General features: G+C 38.8%; 1 pseudogene; it reads right to left on the reverse strand.

Moving 5' to 3' along the window:
• Positions 1-14,086: 14,086 nt before the first annotated feature.
• LOC110591632 lies at positions 14,087-16,260 on the reverse strand (annotated as a pseudogene).
• Between the last annotated feature and the right edge of the window lie 1,540 nt (positions 16,261-17,800).

A 17,800-nucleotide genomic window follows, 5' to 3' on the forward strand; every position in this document is an offset into this window, starting at 1 on the left:
AAAAGACAGTTTCCATTTGATAACTGTTACACAGTATAGACACACCATGCTAAAATTTTATCGATTACAAGTGTAATATAATACTGCTATAAAATTGGTAAGATTTGAATACTTGAACAGAGATTTAGATACAAAGATGATTATCATGATGGAATATCATTAAAATACTGTATGCAGGGGCATCTGGGTGGCTCAGTGGGTTAAGTGTCTGCCTTCTGCTCAGGTCATGATCCTGGGGTCATGGGATCGAGCCCCGTGTCAGGCGCCCTGCTCCGCAGGAGAGTCTGTTTCTCCCTCTCCTCCCCGCTCCTGCTCTCTCTCTGTCTCTCAAATGAATAGATAATATCTTTAAAAAATTGAAAAAAAAATAAAACGCTGTATTCAAAAGTCAATGTCATGAGAAAATGTATACTGTTTATTTAAAAGGGAGGAAACATAACTTTATATTCAGTAGGATCCATTTTGTTAAAAAACATTTTTGGTTTAAGTTTTTGTTTTAATTCGTTGGTTAAAACACTGTTATATTAGTTTCAGGTGTACAATATAGTGAATCAACAATTTCATGTAACACCTTGTGTTCACCACAAGTGCCCTCCTTAATCCCCATCACTTATTTCTCCCAGCCCCTTGCACCCTCCCCCTACAGTAACCATCAGTTTGTTCTCTATAGTTAAAAGTCTGTTTCTTGGTTTGTCTGTCTGTCTCTCTCTTTTCCCCCTTTGCTCATTTGTTTCTTAAATTCCACATGAGTGCTTAGCATAATACACTCTAGCTCCATCCATGTCGATGCAAATATCAAGATTTCTTTCTTTTTTTTTATGGCTGAATAATACCCCATTGTATAAATATACTACATCTTCTTTATCCATTCATCAATTGATGGACACCTGGGCTGCTTCCATAACTTGGCTATTATAAATAATGCTGCTATAAACTTTGGGGTACATGTATCCCTTCAAATTAGTGATTTTGTTTTTTTTTTGGGTAAAACCAGTAGTGCAATTGATGGATCATAGGGTAAATCTATTTTTAACTTTTTGGGGAGCCTCCATACTCTTTTCTATAGTGGCTACAGCAGTTTGCATTCCCACCAATAGTGCAAGAGGATTCCTTTTTCTCCACATCCTCACCAACACCTATTGTTTCTTGTGTCATTAATTTTAGCCGTTCTGATAGGTGTGAGATGATATCTCATTATAGTTTTGATTTGTATTTCCCTGGTGATGAGTGATGTTGAGCATCTTTTTCTGTGTCTGTTAGCCATCTGGATGTCTTTGGAGAAATGTCTGTTTATGTCTTCTCATTTTTTAATTGGATTGTTTTTTGGGTGTTGAGTTTTATAAGTTCTTTATACATTTTAGATACTAATCCTTTATTGGGTATGTAATTTGCAAATATCTCTCCCATTCCATAGGTTGTCTTTTAAATTTGTTGATTATTCCTTTGCTGTGCAAAAGCTTTTTATTTTGATATAGTCCCAATAGTTTATTTTTGCTTTTGTTTCCCTTGCCTCAAAAGACATATCTAGAAAAAAGTTGCTACAGAGTAAAAAAAATATGAAAAAAGGGTAGTATTATAAATACTAACAATAGTAAAATCTGGGCAGTACAATTGTTCCTGTACTTTTGTCTGTTTTCCAAATCTCAACAATGATTATATATTATTTCTAGAGTCAGAAAAAGAACGTTATTCAAAAAGAAGACAGTGGCTATATCAAAATGTAGTCATGAAAGATGTAATGAAACTGATAATATTTATGAAAAAAGATTGGTTGGACAGTTTCGAATGGTTAACTTTGTCGTCAGAGAGCTTTGGGAAGTCTCTCCTTTAATTTTTTTTCTTCATTTTCTATTTAGCCCCTTAAAAAATTAAAAATTTTTTAAGCAAATGAATTGTATCTGTTTGAAGTTGTGGAGGAACTGAATTTGGGATTTAACAGTGTTCTCTAGGGGATGAGTGGGCTTTCTGTTTTAATTTTTTGGTCTGCTTCCCATAACATGACAAAAATGGAAGAAGGCTGGTTTATTGAAAATTCAAAAGCAAGTAACTTCTATCAAAAGTTTAAGGTAGGAACACAAAGTCAATAATTAGGAAATGTTAGACATTTAAAAAGGATTTAACCAACTGAGCCACCCAGACTCCCCAGCTAAAAAGGATTTAATATAGCAAATAGGAAAATTCAATATGTAACTTGGATTTTATGTTTCTGAGTTAACAAATTGAATTTAGAGCTATAGAGATATCTATTTGCACACAATAGACACTCAAATAGTACATGAAAAAAATTTGTTTGAAAGCTATATTAATTTATACTCCACTCACCTCTTCCTCCAAAGAGATATAATCTGAAGAATTCTAGAGTATTTGTTGTCCTTTTTGTTCTTAGTATTAACAGATAATATCCTCTTTACTGTGTAAGATCATTGTAGCTTTCTCAGTATTCTACAACTTTTAAAAAATTTATTTGAGAGAGTAAGAGAGAGCGTACATGCACAAGCAGGGAGAGTGGCAGCCAGAGAGGCATCCCGCTGAGCAGGGAGCCTGATGGGGGGCTCGATCCCAGGCTTGATCCCAGGACCCTGGGATCATGACCTGAGCTGAAGGCAGATGCTTAACCGACTGAGCCACCCAGGTGCCCCAATATTCTACAACTTTTAAAATCATTGTACTTGAGGTGCACCTGGGTGGCTCTGTTGGTTAAGCATCTGACTCAGGTCATGGTCTCAGGGTCATGATATTGAGCCCTATGTTGGGCTTCATGTTCAATGCAGAGTCTGCTTGAGATTTTCTTTTTCTCTGCCGCTCCCCCCACTCACATGCATGCTCTCTCCAAAATAAATAATAAATAAAATCTTTAAAAAAAAGATTCTCTCCCTTTGCCCCTCCCCACCCTGCTCTTTCTCTCTCTCTCAAAAAAAAAAAAATCTGTATTACTTGAATTTCAAAATTTGGTATTATAAGGATTGGTATTATAAGGACTATTCAAAGATTCTGTTAGGAATTTGCAGATAATATTGGTCCACATGTATTAAATGCTAGCAATAAATATATTAATTGTAGGTTTTACTTTGAGAGGAAAGAAGAAAACACTGACTTTAATAACTAATATAATTTAATAAAATATTCAGATTCTGAAGATACTATGAAGGGAAAAGTTACTTGAGATTTTAATACTCAAACATTAAGATTTTATTATGCATACTTCCAGTAGTATTCCTATTTGTTTACTTACATATTTTAACAAATTGTGATCATGCTCTATATATTGCTTTAGATCTTGATTTTTTTGCATTTAATAATATAGAAGGTGTTTCTAATGTCATAAATGTTTTTTCCACAACACAGTTTTAATCATTAAGTCTTATTCCCTCTGATGACTGTATCATAATTTATATATGTTGAAGATTGAGGTTTTTAAAATAGCTTATCAGTATTATAAATAACATGGTGATAGAGTTTTTCTTTTTCCATTAAGGGAATACAAAATCCCTGAAACACATACACATTAAAAAAAAAAAAAATCCATCAATTTATCATTAGAAAAATATTTTTAAATTATTTTCTCTAAAAACCTAAGGTGTAAAACAGAAAACTTGATTTTTGTTATATCTATTTTTATAAATTTATAGTCTGTGAAGGAAGATACTTGAGAGAATGGATTCTAAGGTATCTTAGAGAAATTATAAAAAGGTTAATTAGAAAGAATAATGTGGTAGGCAGACTTCTAAGGTGGTTCCCAATGATTCCCACCTATTGGTATTCATGTCCTTGTATAATCTTCTCCCCTTGAGTGTGGGTTGGACTTAATGACTTGGTTATAAGCAATAGCTATGGCAACGATGATGGCTGTCACTTCTGTGATTCAGTTACAAAATATGGTGACTTCTATCTTGCTAGAAGATCGTTTTTGTTGTCCTCTTGGCCTGCATACTTTGATGAAGTAAGCTGCTGTGTGGGAGAGGCATGTGTGACAAGGAAATGAGAGAAACCTCTGGCCAACAGCTAGCAAGGAATTGAGGTCTGTAGCCCAACAGCCTGGGGGGGAACTGAAGGCTGCCCACAAGCACTGAATGAGTTTGGAAAGTCGATTCTTTCCCAGTTGAACCTTCAGATGAGACTGTAGATCCTGGGCCAACTGTATGACTGACAGACCATGAAGCACAGGATCCAGATGTGCTGTGCCCAGACTCACGACCCACTGAAACTCTGAGATAATAAATGTGCATTGTTATAAGCTGCTTAGCTTGGGGTGAGTTGTTATATAGCATTAGAAAGTAATACAGATTTAATTAGAAAGAAGGGGCAAGAATAAATTCAAAGATCATAGAAAAGATGCAGATATAAAGATCATAGGAAACACTGCAACTTTTACTCTTTCAGGTATCTTTAGCTGAATGGATAATAGTGACTGTGTTTTCTTTTTACAATTATTTTTAAGCTAGTTAATCAGACAGCATTTCTATAAAAAAGTTAGCAAATATGGAAAAGTTCAAAGAAAAAGTAAAAGTCACATATAATTTTATCACCCACATAGAACTACAATTATTATTTTGGTGTACAGTTTTTGGTCCTCTTTCTGTCTCTACAAAATCAGGACAATACTTCACTAATGTTTTATAATCTGGCTTCTAACCTAAACATATATTACATTTTCCATTTTGTATTCTTCCACACATCTTTTAAATGGCTGTATAGTTGCCCATTGTATGATATATTACAATTTATTTAATGAAACATCTATTATTTGCCACTTACTACTATATTTTAATAATGAAATTTGGACTATCCCAGAAAATCAAGGTTACATGGATAACATTTGTGTTTTGTTTCATTCTGTGCTTTATTTCAGAGACATAAATGATACATTTTCAGAGCTAAAGGAGGACATAATTTTTAAAGCTAGTTCTGCCAGGCAGACAGCACATTATTCTCCAGAAGATCTCATCAGGGCCATTTCCGTCCAGTGTTAAACAAAAAGGCTTAGATAATTTAACCAAGTGACTGACTAGTGGAAATAAGCTTAAGAAGTGTTAGGCATCTATGACCTCATTTAAACAAAGCCTTAGTTGGACTGCAGGGGAAAAGCAAATCATCGTTTGAAATATAGCTGTTGTAAGGAAATGGAGAAATGTTATAATAAAATACTGCATCTGTTGGCCTTAGCAGACCTGGAAGGATCAAGCCGCTGACCTTTGTCAGTGGGGGCGAGATCTCACTGTGGGTACTAGAAGCAGCAGAGATGCACGTCATGACCATGTTTCACATTTATTTATTTTTTTTTATTTTTTATTTTTTTTTAAAGATTTTATTTATTTATTTGAGACAGAGAGAATGAGAGACAGAGAGCATGAGAGGGAGGAGGGTCAGAGGGAGAAGCAGACTCCCTGCCGAGCAGGGAGCCCGATGCGGGACTCAATCCCGGGACTCCAGGATCATGACCTGAGCCGAAGGCAGTCGCTTAACCAACTGAGCCACCCAGGCGCCCCATGTTTCACATTTAATACAGAGGTAGTGCACATAGCTTTTTCAGCCTTCTTCCTTACAATTTATAATCTTGCCTCTTTCTCTATTGTCTGAAATCAGTCTAAAAATAGTTGGAACACTTAAAAAAATTTAAATAACTATCTTCCTAAATGTTTCATACTTCATTGGTTTTTGGCAGGTCATTCTTTTTAAATTCAAGCTGCAAGTAAAATTGCCAATAACTTAAATGCTAAATTCAGGTTTTTTTTTTCTTGTTACCAAATACATTTCACTAAGCATAAGAACTGAATTAGCAAAATATGGGTAGTCCTATGTCTGATGCAGTGTTTTGTCTAGAATCTAGCTTATGTATTAACCCCTTCTCCAATCCTAGAGATTCTATGATTTCATTTATAAGAGTGATTAGAAAAATTACTGTGTGACCTCTAACACTTGGGCTAATGATTTTCATTCCCCTCTGACCATGCCTCCATTCTAATGAAATCTCTCCTTCTGTATTTGCTTTTTTTTTTTTTTTTAAGAACTTATTTTTAAGTAATCTCCATACCCAATGTGGGGCTTGAACTCACAACCCCCAAGACTTGCATGCTCTACCGTCTGAGCCAGTCAGGTGCCCCTCTATTTGCTGACTCTGTGTCCACACGGTTGGCTGTGCCTGTTCTCTCAGATGGAATATTGGACTTTGGAGGATCTCAAGGCACTCTTCTCAGATGTGAAGATCTGGACCCTCTGTTTTAGGCTGGAAGTTCTGCCCTTGCTCTGAAAGCTTTGAGACCACAGCTTTGTTTAATGGCAGCTTTACCAACTTCTCTGTTTATGAAACTTTTGGGTTTCTTCCCAGGAAATGTACTATACAAAGTGAAAAGGTTTTTAGATTGCGCTCTCTCTCTCTCTCTCTATATATAGATGTCTATGTGAAAATAATTGTGGCTTTAAAGGAATGTCTGACCTCTTATTGCATTGGAATTCCCATAATGCTGTGCATAAAGTGAAGCTGACTCTGCATTTCTAATCAGAACTGAGATTGACATATATCCTAGTGTGTATGTTTCAAAAAAAGATTTTTTTAAGCTGAAAAGCAAAGCCCAAGTATTTGAAGGAGTAGAAAGATTAGAAAAGGAGAATCAGAAATGAAGATTCTTTTTTTCTAAGTAACCTAGAGAAGTTGCTAGCTTTTTAAGGAAAAAACCAACCAAACAAACAAACAAAAAACAGGTAGGTGGGGGATGTAGTGGGGATTTTTAAATGACTAATTTTTGGTATGTTTTATTGCCATAGGGAAGAATGTAAGTATTTCTTGAACTAAGTAAGCATATCAAATCTTGGGAATGTGCCTTCATGTCAGTCCTACTTTGATAATCCAAGGAAGTCTTGGGATCTCAGGCTTTTTACCTTAATAAGTCTATAACCAAGCCATATCACATGCCTGGAGAGAACATGCCTTTCTTTTTTCTTTTATTCCCTTCTGCTAAATTACTTTTCTCTAAATATCTATTCTTTTTTAACTTCAAGAGATTATTGAGTACCTATTATGCAAGGCCTATGTTATATCTCATGTTGGGTGGAGGGGGAGACATAAAGGTGTGATTCTTGTCCTAGGGAACCTTATCAGTGAGACTGAGCCTTAACTCTAGCACTAACCCTTAGCTCTGGACAGCAAGGTGTAGGACTCACGGTTCTAGATATTATTCTCATAACTCTGAAGTTCTTTTTATTTTTTTTCTTTTAACCAAGCATTTTATTAATTGCTATTTGTAATTTTGTCACTTACTGATTTAAATTGCCCTTTCTGCCTCCTCAGAACTCATTTCCCTGAATGAGACTTTTTCTTCCCTTATCTTTATAGTAAATGTGCAAAATAATAAAATTTACTTAAGTAAGGTTTTTATCAGAAAGCTTAATGCTGAAAGCATTAATTTCGAATTTATGTCTTACTAAGTTTAGGAGTTCCCTGAGGACATAGCAATTGAAAGTCTACATTTAAAATCCAATTTAAGGTTTAAAAATAAGAGATACAAATGTAAATTATATCGGTAATTGCTATAAAGGGAATTGTGGGTTCTTAAGTATTTGAGACTAAAAAGTACTTCTATTAAATTCCAGGCTAGTAAAGTATATAAATCATAAAGGTACAATAAGGGTAAGAAAGGGTTGACAGAAAGTTCATTTTGAATGTAATTGTGGTGGTTAATTTATGTGTGCCTTCTACGATGTGGGTGGGCATCATCCAAACAGTTGAAGGTCTAAATGGAATAACAAGATTGACCTTCCCTGGAGTAATAGGAAAAAGTCTCTGGTAGACTGCCTTTGGACTTCATCTGTACCATCGGCTTTCTTGGGTCTGCACTTGCTTCAGACTGGAACTACACTGCAGTTTTGGACTTGTGAGCCTCCGTACTCAAGTGAACCAACTCCTATAATCTGTGTGTGTGTGTGTGTGTGTGTGTATACACACACATCTTACTGGTTCTGTTTCTCTGGAGAACCCTAATACAGTAATATACATAACATTTGCTAATCATATGCTTATTTTAGCACTTAGCACAGTGTAGATGCCCAATAAGTAGTTGACTAATTGATTTAATTATTATGCTTACAGGCTTCACAGTCAAAAAGTTTTGGACTCTGGCTCTGCTACTTACTAGCTATGTGACCTTGGTCAATTCCGTGGCTTAGTTCCTTCATCTTTAATATTAGGAGAGTAATGTTAACTTCCATATAAGGTGGTTGTGAGGATTAAATAAGATAGAGCAAGGAAAGGAGAGCAGAAGCTTTCCTGTGACCAGCATTCTTATTTATTCGACAGTACAAGGGACTGGGATGTGGTCTGTAGATGCTCTCAGAAAAGACAATGGCCTACGTGGCGTTCATGGTTCTCCAGTGGGCCCAGTTCAGCCTTCCCTCTCTGGTGAAGCTAAGTCATAACAGGCCAATACTCTGAAAATAGTGGTTCTGAACTCCTGTAGTATAAACATTTTTTTAATGTAACACTTTTTTTTTTTCCTTGCATTATTCCATCAACCAAGGAAACCCATAATGACAAAAAGCTTCTAAGGATTCAGGAACACTTTTAAGGGAATTTATGTAAGAGACTCAGGTACTGCCCAAGGCCTCCATGCCAGATTACATGAAGCTTGAGCTCCCTTGCAGGGCCTGTAAGAGGTGCAGCGCTACTCCTGTTTCTTGAATTTCCTGCTCTTGAATTCCTCATGCTTCCCTGTACTTCCACTTTTTTGCTGTTTGGGATGAGCCCTGGGTCAAGTCCAGAAGCTCAGCCTGTTGACCATTTGCCACAAAAAAATTAACCATAAAGAGTTTGGTGAATGTGGTAATTTTCCTGAAGATCTAAGAGGTTCCTTTACTCCACAGCCTTTGCCGTCTTGCTGGCTCTGCCCTCTCTTTTCTGCCCAGGGCCTTTCAAAGCCCGCGCTCTCACCAGGATCCTTCCCAATGATCATGTGCCCCGACGAGTAGAGTTTTCCCTCCCTCTGACAGCTCTTCTCAAGACAGTGTGTCCCTACTAGATCAGCCTGCCTAGCTTCCCCAATCTGTCTGACATTGTTACTCATCAGTAAAAACATTTTTGGTTTTGTGTCAAACGGTTGTACATATGTGTTAGGCATGTTGTTTATACAATCCACAGGCAGGGCTCTCTGCGTGCATGTATTTAAGGTCTCCTGGTACTAATTACAGTGGTCAAGGGGCCCCAGGACCCAACAGACTGGGGACCACTCACAAAAATCTCTCTACTATTGATATTTTATGAAGATATTGTCCATGAATTTATTTATATTTTCATTCTTATCTGCTCTTCTTAATAAAAACCTAAAGTTCATCCCACTTAAAAAAAATACATATTTCCATTTATCCTACATTTGTCCCCACTTAAACTTTAAGCATGTATTTCCTTTATTACATTCCAGGCTTTAGTGAACACATTCAGTACACTTCAATATTTTATAGACATTGATCTTTTCTACTTTTGGCTTTGGCCATTCTGTCCCGAATAATGCTGATTTGTCCCCATGTTTTAGCTTCCAGCTCTTATGGTACCAGTGTGGGAACATTATAGACAGTCAATATTTCCAGTTGCCCTCATGTCAATACCATTTGCTAATGGTATACCATTAGTATACCATTTGGTATTAGGGAGGCAACTGCCCATTTTATCCTCTCTGGGTTGTTTAGGAGAAAATGCTGACATAACATTAATAGAGATTCTTCTATGAAAGATTGTTTTGCAGTAAAGAAAACTTGGAGATTTCAATCTCTTCTAATCGGTAAGCAAAAAGTTTTGGCCCATTGGACAATCTTAATTTTTGTGATATAAGTAGGCACTAGTTAGAACCAGGGGTGTAAGCACTATTTTTATTTCCTCTGTTTGTCATTACTGAACCCTCTTAAAGATTTTTCTCCTCCCATGAGAAAACACCATACACCCAACAGTTTAGCTCTGGACCAAAGAATGCAGTGATGACTGGTGTGTGCAGAGTCAGCAGCTGCAGGGAGTAGGTTTTGGGTTTAAAATCTAACATTCAGAAAATACTTATTAAACATCCACTATGTACATACAAGGTGGTATACTGGCAACATTCCTGGTCCTCAGGAGGCTTATAGTTTAGGGTGAAGATCAGACAAGACCAGCAATCAGAAAACACCTTTGATGCAGAGCAGAGTGGTAACCGCTTGAGAGAAGACGCAGATGGCTCCTGAGAAGGGGGAGAACTCACCCTGCTGGAACCAGGGAAAATTTCACGGGTGGAGTCTTAATGGCACCTTACAAAGTGGCCAGCAGTGGGTCAGGGAGAGCATTTGACACAGAAGGCAAGGCGTGGAGGTGGGAAGGTGGAGGACAGGTATGAGAGCAAGCAATTGTGTGAAGAAAAGTACTGAAATTTCAGTCCGCAATGGTCGGTTGAGTTTGATGAGGGAGGATCTTCAGTATGAGGCTAAGAAAGTTCTGTGATCTCTGATTCTTCCCCAAGCCCTGTAGTTCTGTTGGGTCCTATTTTATAATAGCAGGTATACTAATGTATACTGGTTAATCTGTTTATATGCCTACTAATTCTATTACTTTGTGAGTAATTTGAAGTCCTCGTAAGTCATTTATCTTTTTATTGTAGACACCTAGCAGGACACCTGCCACATGGAAGGTGCTTAGTACATGTGAAATTGATTGAAGCCCATCTTAGGTTTTGTTTTGTTGCTGGAATAGCATTCATTACCTGAAAAGACATCTCCCTCCCGCCTGTCCTTCCCCCCCCCCCCCCCCCCGTCACACACACACACACACACACACACACACACACACTTTCAAAAAGAAGCAGATTTTTTTTTTAAATTTTATTTATTTATTTGAGAGAGAGAGAATGAGAGAGAGCACATGAGAGGGGGGAGGGTCAGAGGGAGAAGCAGACTCCCTGCTGAGCAGGGAGCCCGATGCGGGACTCGATCCCAGGACCCTGGGATCATGACCTGAGCCGAAGGCAGTCGCTTAACCGACTGAGCCACCCAGGCGCCCAAGAAGCAGATTTTGAAAGTTGACTTTTTCTTCTGAAGGTTATTGATTCCCAGTTTTCTTACTGAATTTGACACGATCTATTTTGATATGAGTTGCAGCTTTAAAGACTGCAAAAGCTGTTGTCAGCTTGGTGATTGTATTTTATACTCTCAATTTTGGGGGGCAACAGTGTGTGAAAGATTTGGATTCTCAATTGCCTCAGAAAAGGCAGATTACTGGCAGCATTCACTCTCGCAGTTTTAAATAGAAGATATATATATAAATTTTGATGGTCCCCATTTCTGTAGAATAAAGTCCAAAATTTTGCATGGCATTTAAGACCCATAGCAATATGCCCAACGGAGCCTCTTGTTTCTTGCTGTTCTCTCTCTTGTGTCTACGTTTTAGCTAAAGAGAACCCCTTACCCTCCTCAGGCTCTGTCATCTCTTTTTTAAAATTTTTTATTTTTTTTAAAGATTTTATTTATTTGACAGAGAAAGACACAGCGAGAGAGGGAACACAAGCAGGGAGAGTGGGACAGGGAGAAGCAGGCTCTTCCCGCTGAGCAGGGAGCCCGATGCGGGGCTCGGTCCCAGGACCTGACCTGAGCCAGAGGCAGATGCTTAACGACTGAGCCACCCAGGCGCCCCTCTTTCATCTCTTTCAGTCCTCCTATCTTTGTGGTGTTCCCTCTGCTGTATATACGTTAGTGACTGTAGCAAATAAACTTCCAAACCTCAGGGGCTTAATATGATTAAAGCATACTTATTTTTGCTCAGATAAGTGTGGAATACAATCACTCCTAGAGGATATCCTTTCTCCACATGTTTTCAGGGATCCAGGTTTCTTCTATCCTGTGGCTCCCCCATGTTCACACCACGACTCCAAATGTTGTCCTCATCATCTCCAGTCTAGCCAGCTGGAAGGCAAAAGGCATGAGGGTCATGAGTCGGGGGGCCAAACAGGCCAGGAAGCAACTGATGTTATTTCTCACATTTTACTGGTCAGAACTGACACATGGCCGTGTCTAGCCACGAGGGAGACTGGTAAGCATAATCTAGCAGTGCCCCAGGAGAAAAAGGAAATGGTTTTTGATGACTTGCTAACCAGTATCCTCCACAGTATTTCCTTCTGGTTGCAAATTATTCCATTCTTCCTTTCTTTCATAGAACACACTCTTCTCTCATAGGCATCCCAAAGACCTATGAAGTCAGTGAGGTGGCACAAAGTTCAGATCTTCAGATGATGGACATAGTGTCTGGATGGGGCCTCTTGTGGTGATCTGTTAATAAAAAGGTTGTTCATCCTTTCTCTCAGTGTACAGTGGTGAATCAGGGACAGGATAATGCTAAAAAACAAAAGCAAACATTTTTGGAGCACAAGAGTACTCCACCCCCTCCACCACCTCTCTTTTGGAAAACAGAAGAATGCAAGGCACTTGGCAATTTCTAGTTTTGCTAGTATATATAAAATCCTGAACAGGCATTGTGAAAGTATCCTGCCTTCATAAGGTGGGGTGGAATGTTCCTTGATTAGATTCTGATTTTGCTCTCCTGGTGGAACTCCCTTGTCCATGGCCCTTGGTCCATCCTCTGGAAGGGTCTTCCATGTCCTGTTTTCCATGGCCACACCTGAAGAGGACATTTGGGAGTGTATTTTTCTTGAAGGCTATACAACTTTCACAGCCTGCGTCCTGCTTGTGCAAGTGTGAGGTCCTGAGGATTGTTTTAATGCTCAAGTAGTCCAAGGCTTTTTCAGGTTGGGATTATGTTTATTTGGCAGTACAATTCACTCAGAAACTTAGAAGGCTTTTGATCTGGTAGCATCTAGTCGGTTCCATGTGCCAGTAAATAAACCCAAAGTTTTGCCTAGATGTCATTCTCAAGTCTTATTTATTTGCTTTCTTGTTCCCAAGCCCTTCCTTCTCAATTTAATGGTGGCTACCTTGAAGCCAATAGGTTTGGGTGAGGCCATACCATTAATGTAATCTTTGTAATAACACTGAAAATTTCAAACAATTCATATTATTCTTATTGATTGCTAATCATATTTCAGAGTAATATTATATCATCCTCAGTAAATTAATATTCACCTAGAAAATCTTTTTATAGGTAAAATACAACATATAGAACTTTCACTTAAAAATACAAATTTTATGAAAATTTTAAGAATTTTTGAGATTTTGTATAAACATATATTATAAAAAATATTCCTTAGTTTGAACATTGTCAGAAAAGAATACCCAAATTCCTCTGAAACCACTAATTCTATTTAGTTATCCAGTTGCTGTTTTCAATAACATTAGTAAGAAAATACACTTAGTTTTATACTACAATCATATGTCAAGTAATTAGAATAGAATAAATGTTCACATAGATATTAGGTTGAATATTTACATGTTTTTAAAAACAGTGTTCTTTCACTCATTTGAATTAAAAAAATGAAATACTTGGGACGCCTGTATGGCTCAGTCGGTTAAGCATCTGCCTTCGCTCAGCGGGGAGCCTGCTTCTCCCTCTGCCTGCCACTCCCCCTGCTTGTACTCTCTCTCTGACAAATAAAACCTTTTATAAAAATGAAATACTTAAATCTTATTCTCCAAAAATGTTTGGAAACATTTTTTTTTTAAAGATTTATTTATTTTAGAGAGTGTGATGGGGAGGGGCAGAGGGAGAGGAAGAGAGAATCTCAAGCAGACTTCCCACTGAATGCGGAACCAGACACAGGGCTCCATCTCATGACCCTGAGATCATGACCTGAGTCAAAATCAAGAATCAGACACTTAGGGGCACCTGGGTGGCTCAGTCGTTAAGCGTCTGCCTTTGGCTCAGGTCATGGTCCCAGGGTCCTGGGATCGAGCCCCGCATTGGGTTCCCTGCTCACTGGGAAGCCTGCCTTTCCCTCTCCCACTCCCCCTGTTTGTGTTCCTGCTCTCACCATCTCTCTGTCAAATAGATTAAAAAAAAAAAAAATCAGACGCTTAACTGACTGAGCCACCCTAGGCACTGCTGGAAATATTTTTCTAATTTTTAGCGAAGAAATCTATCCCAATGACTTTAGTAATAGTCATTGTAACCAAATGCAATTACTATTTTGTGATCTTAATAGTTCATAGGACTTAAGTATATTTGAAGGTGTGATGAAGTAGCCCCATCTTTCCATTTGGTTATGTGGTTTGAAATCATAGTTCTGACTATTGGACATTCTCTTAATGAAACCATGAGGTAATGCATTCTTTGGGAAATATATGCTGACAGATGGCAAAAATAATCTTAGGAAATTGTGCTTGACATATTGGTCAGATATCATCTGAACGAGTAACTTTGTGGCTTGGTCATGTAAAAAATATTCACAAAACCTGTCTGAAAGTCCTCATATTTCCAAAAAAAAAAAAAAAAAAAAAAACAAAACTTTAAAACGAAGTAGAATAAAGCTAGTAACATCCCAAGATTCTAGTTATATTACCAAACTCCCTGTTGTTAATAAGGTAATGGAACCAAACAGATATGGGAACAAAATTAATTTATACTGACACAATTCTTCTAAGAATGCATACCAGTAATCCTTGGATTTAGAAGGCATAATGAAAGAAGGTACCAATAAAATAAGGCATTTCAAGGCTATGAAAAAGACTTTAAGAAGGAAGACTGTATTTCCAATAATCCAAAGTACTTCCCAGAAGCTTGAATGACCCAAAATAGGATTTTACAAAGATTAAATTATAATAAAGTGACTGAAAATGAAAGAGAGCAGAAGAAGATCCAGCCAAGAATACTAGTAACCAAGTGTAGTGAATCTTTGGGCACTTTTTCTTAGAAAAAGCCCTATTTACCGTGCTTTTGTTGGCATACATTAAAGTTGTTAGAAGCCCAGTTCCAAGAGAAATTACATATATTCCTGAAGCTTGGATTTTCTGCACATCCTTTAGGCATGGAGTTCATCTGGATGGGAACCTCTCAGAGATGAAGGCAAGGCCCTTCTCCGTCTTGTTGCAGGAGCACTTTGGAAGGTTGCTGCTACTGCTGCATTGTCCACACTTCCTAGAGGGTGGCATGGCCCTTGAATACTCGTACTCTGATCCATGTTCCTTTGCATCAGGACTGTGTTTCCTCTAATGATGAGTGGATGGAAGTCTCGCAGTGGTGTCAGGGACAGTGGGAGACAGTCCTACGTCTTCAGTCAGGGCCCTCACACCCAAACCCCACCACAACTAACTTTGTTAGCCAGTGAAAGCAGCAAAGCTAGGTTTCAATGGGCTTTTGTGTTCAAATTTTTTTTCAAAATTGTCTGAAAATTTGGGCTCTAATAGTTTTCATATAGCCTTCCTAGTCAGATCCCTGATTTCTGGACACTCAATTGCTGCTTGCAAACTGGCCAATTATTTCCTGAGCTCATTTTTTTTTTTTTTAAAGATTTCATTTATTTGAGAGCGAGAATGAGAGACAGCATGAGAGGGAGGAGGGTCAGAGGGAGAAGCAGACTCCCTGCCGAGCAGGGAGCCCGATGCGGGACTCGATCCCGGGACTCCAGGATCATGACCTGAGCCGAAGGCAGTCGCTTAACCAACTGAGCCACCTAGGCGCCCCTGAGCTCATTTCTTATAATACTTTGCTTGACATACAAAGAAAAGTGAGCCCACAGTTATTCTCCTGCCAACCACATCCCCCAGAGTTACAGTCTCAGTGGGCATGTGGTCTGCTTTCCAAGTTATCCAAGGCAAGTTTACCACAGGTTTTGTCACTGTGTAATTAGGGTGTCCATCTTTACAGCTCTGTGATAGATTCCTTTATAATAAGTGTTGACATCCTCCGACTTTTTTATTTTCCAAAGCTCTTTTGACTCTTATATGTTCTTTGCAGCTCTATATGAATTTCAGACTGATCTATTCAATTGCTATGAAAAAGCCTGCTGGGATCAGGAACTGAAGCTGGAGAAGTAGGTGGGGAGGGAGGAGAGGACAGGAGAGGTGGTGGAGCAGGGAGGTCACTAGGCAGTCCTCCTGAAGCCCTGGCCTGGTGGACAGAGCTTGAGGGGTATCTTATTAAAGGTCCATAAAGAGGACCATGGAGGTCTGTGCAGGGCTGTGATCTGGTCCTTGTGGTTACCTCTGAGTTTGCAGTTGGGTCTCTGGTCATGGGTTGCTGTTGGTCAGCAGGGCAGGCAGATGGGAAGAACAGCTGGATCTGGAGGCAGAGGAGGGTGCAGAGTGGGAAGAACAAATACATATTGGCACCTGCTTGCTTCTCTGCATCTCTTTCTCCTCACCTCTAACCATGATGACCTTTAGAGCATAAAGTCTGCTGCTTCATTTCACTTTCCAAATCATGTGCAAGTTTCTAACCCAGAACCAAACAGGGAAGAAGGTGAAAAAATGTAGTTCCAACTTAGACTGAGATAGAATAAAACCATTTCCTTTTTCTCTCTGTGTCACCATCTTCATCCAACCAGCCGCTAACTCCTCTTGATTCTACATCATTATTTCTGCATTATAAACCATTCCCTTTTCTGCCATTGCTCTTTTTAGTTTAATCGCTCATACATTTTATGTCTGGATTACTGTAGTAGCCTCCTAACTTGTGATTACATGAAATACGGTCATGTAGGTTGTGCACTGCACAACTTCACAGGTGCCATTCATAGACCAGCCTTAATGGCCCTCCCTAGAGTTGTTCAGGGAACAACATGCAGAACTGTACATAGTTCCATCTCAGGTCTAGCCCCGCTTCCTTCAGTAACTTGGGTCATCCTTTCATTTATTTTTTCTATTTTTATTTTTTTAAAGATTTTATTTATTTATTTGACAGAGAGAGAGAGACAGTGAGAGAGGGAACACGAGCAGGGGGAGTGGGAGAGGGAGAAGCAGGCTTCCCGCTGAGCAGGGAGCCCGATGTGGGGCTTGATCCCAGGACCCTGGGACTATGACCTGAGCCAAAGGCAAACGCTTAACGACTGAGCCACCCAGGTGCCTCTGGGTCATCCTTTTAAAAGGCAAAATGGACCCTATCATTCTCCTGCCTAAAATTGTTGGCCTCCCATGACCTTCAGGGTAAAATTCAAATTCCTTAGCATAGCATACAATCCATTCATGATTAGCAGATGAACATAGGCTCTGGAATCAGAATTTCTAAGTTGGAATTTTATCTTATCTTTATCTTAATCTTAACTGGGCTTCTGTTTCTTTAATTGTAAAATGGGGGAGGAGGGTGAGACTAGTCCTTTCCTCATCAACTTTTGTCAGCATTCATTGAGATGTAAAGATATATTCCTTCTATGGTGCAGTCTCTCACCATTGCCAGTGCCCACCCCAACTCTATGTTTGATCTGCACTGAACTCCCATACTAGTTCCTCTTGTTGTGCCCCATCCTGCCTCTGTACCTTTACACATACCTGAATCACCCTTTTTCTCTTCCCCTGGCTAGAACCTCCTCAATTCTACAGGACTCATTGACTCATCAACTCCCTCCTGGCAGCTGCCTCGGATTGCCTCAGCCTCAGTTAGTGACGGTTCCCTTGGGCTGTGTCAGCGTCAGTGCTTGATTATACCACAGTGGATTCTCTTTTTCTCTCTCCCCTGCTATACACTATAGACACTCTTCCCTGATAGACTATAAACTCTAGACCATGTTTTGCTTGAGGGTAGGAACTGTTTTACCTGTCCTTGTATCCTTAGTTCCTAATATAGCACTGACTAAGTTTTTAAGAATGTTTGTCAGCAAGTTCTCAAAAATGTTTATTGAATTAATGTTGAATGATGAGGGCTCTAACAGGTATTGTTATACTCTATGGAGAGATATAAAGATGATGGAATATTTTG

Source organism: Neomonachus schauinslandi, chromosome 4 (assembly GCF_002201575.2).
Source record: "Neomonachus schauinslandi chromosome 4, ASM220157v2, whole genome shotgun sequence".
NCBI lineage: Eukaryota > Metazoa > Chordata > Mammalia > Carnivora > Phocidae > Neomonachus > Neomonachus schauinslandi.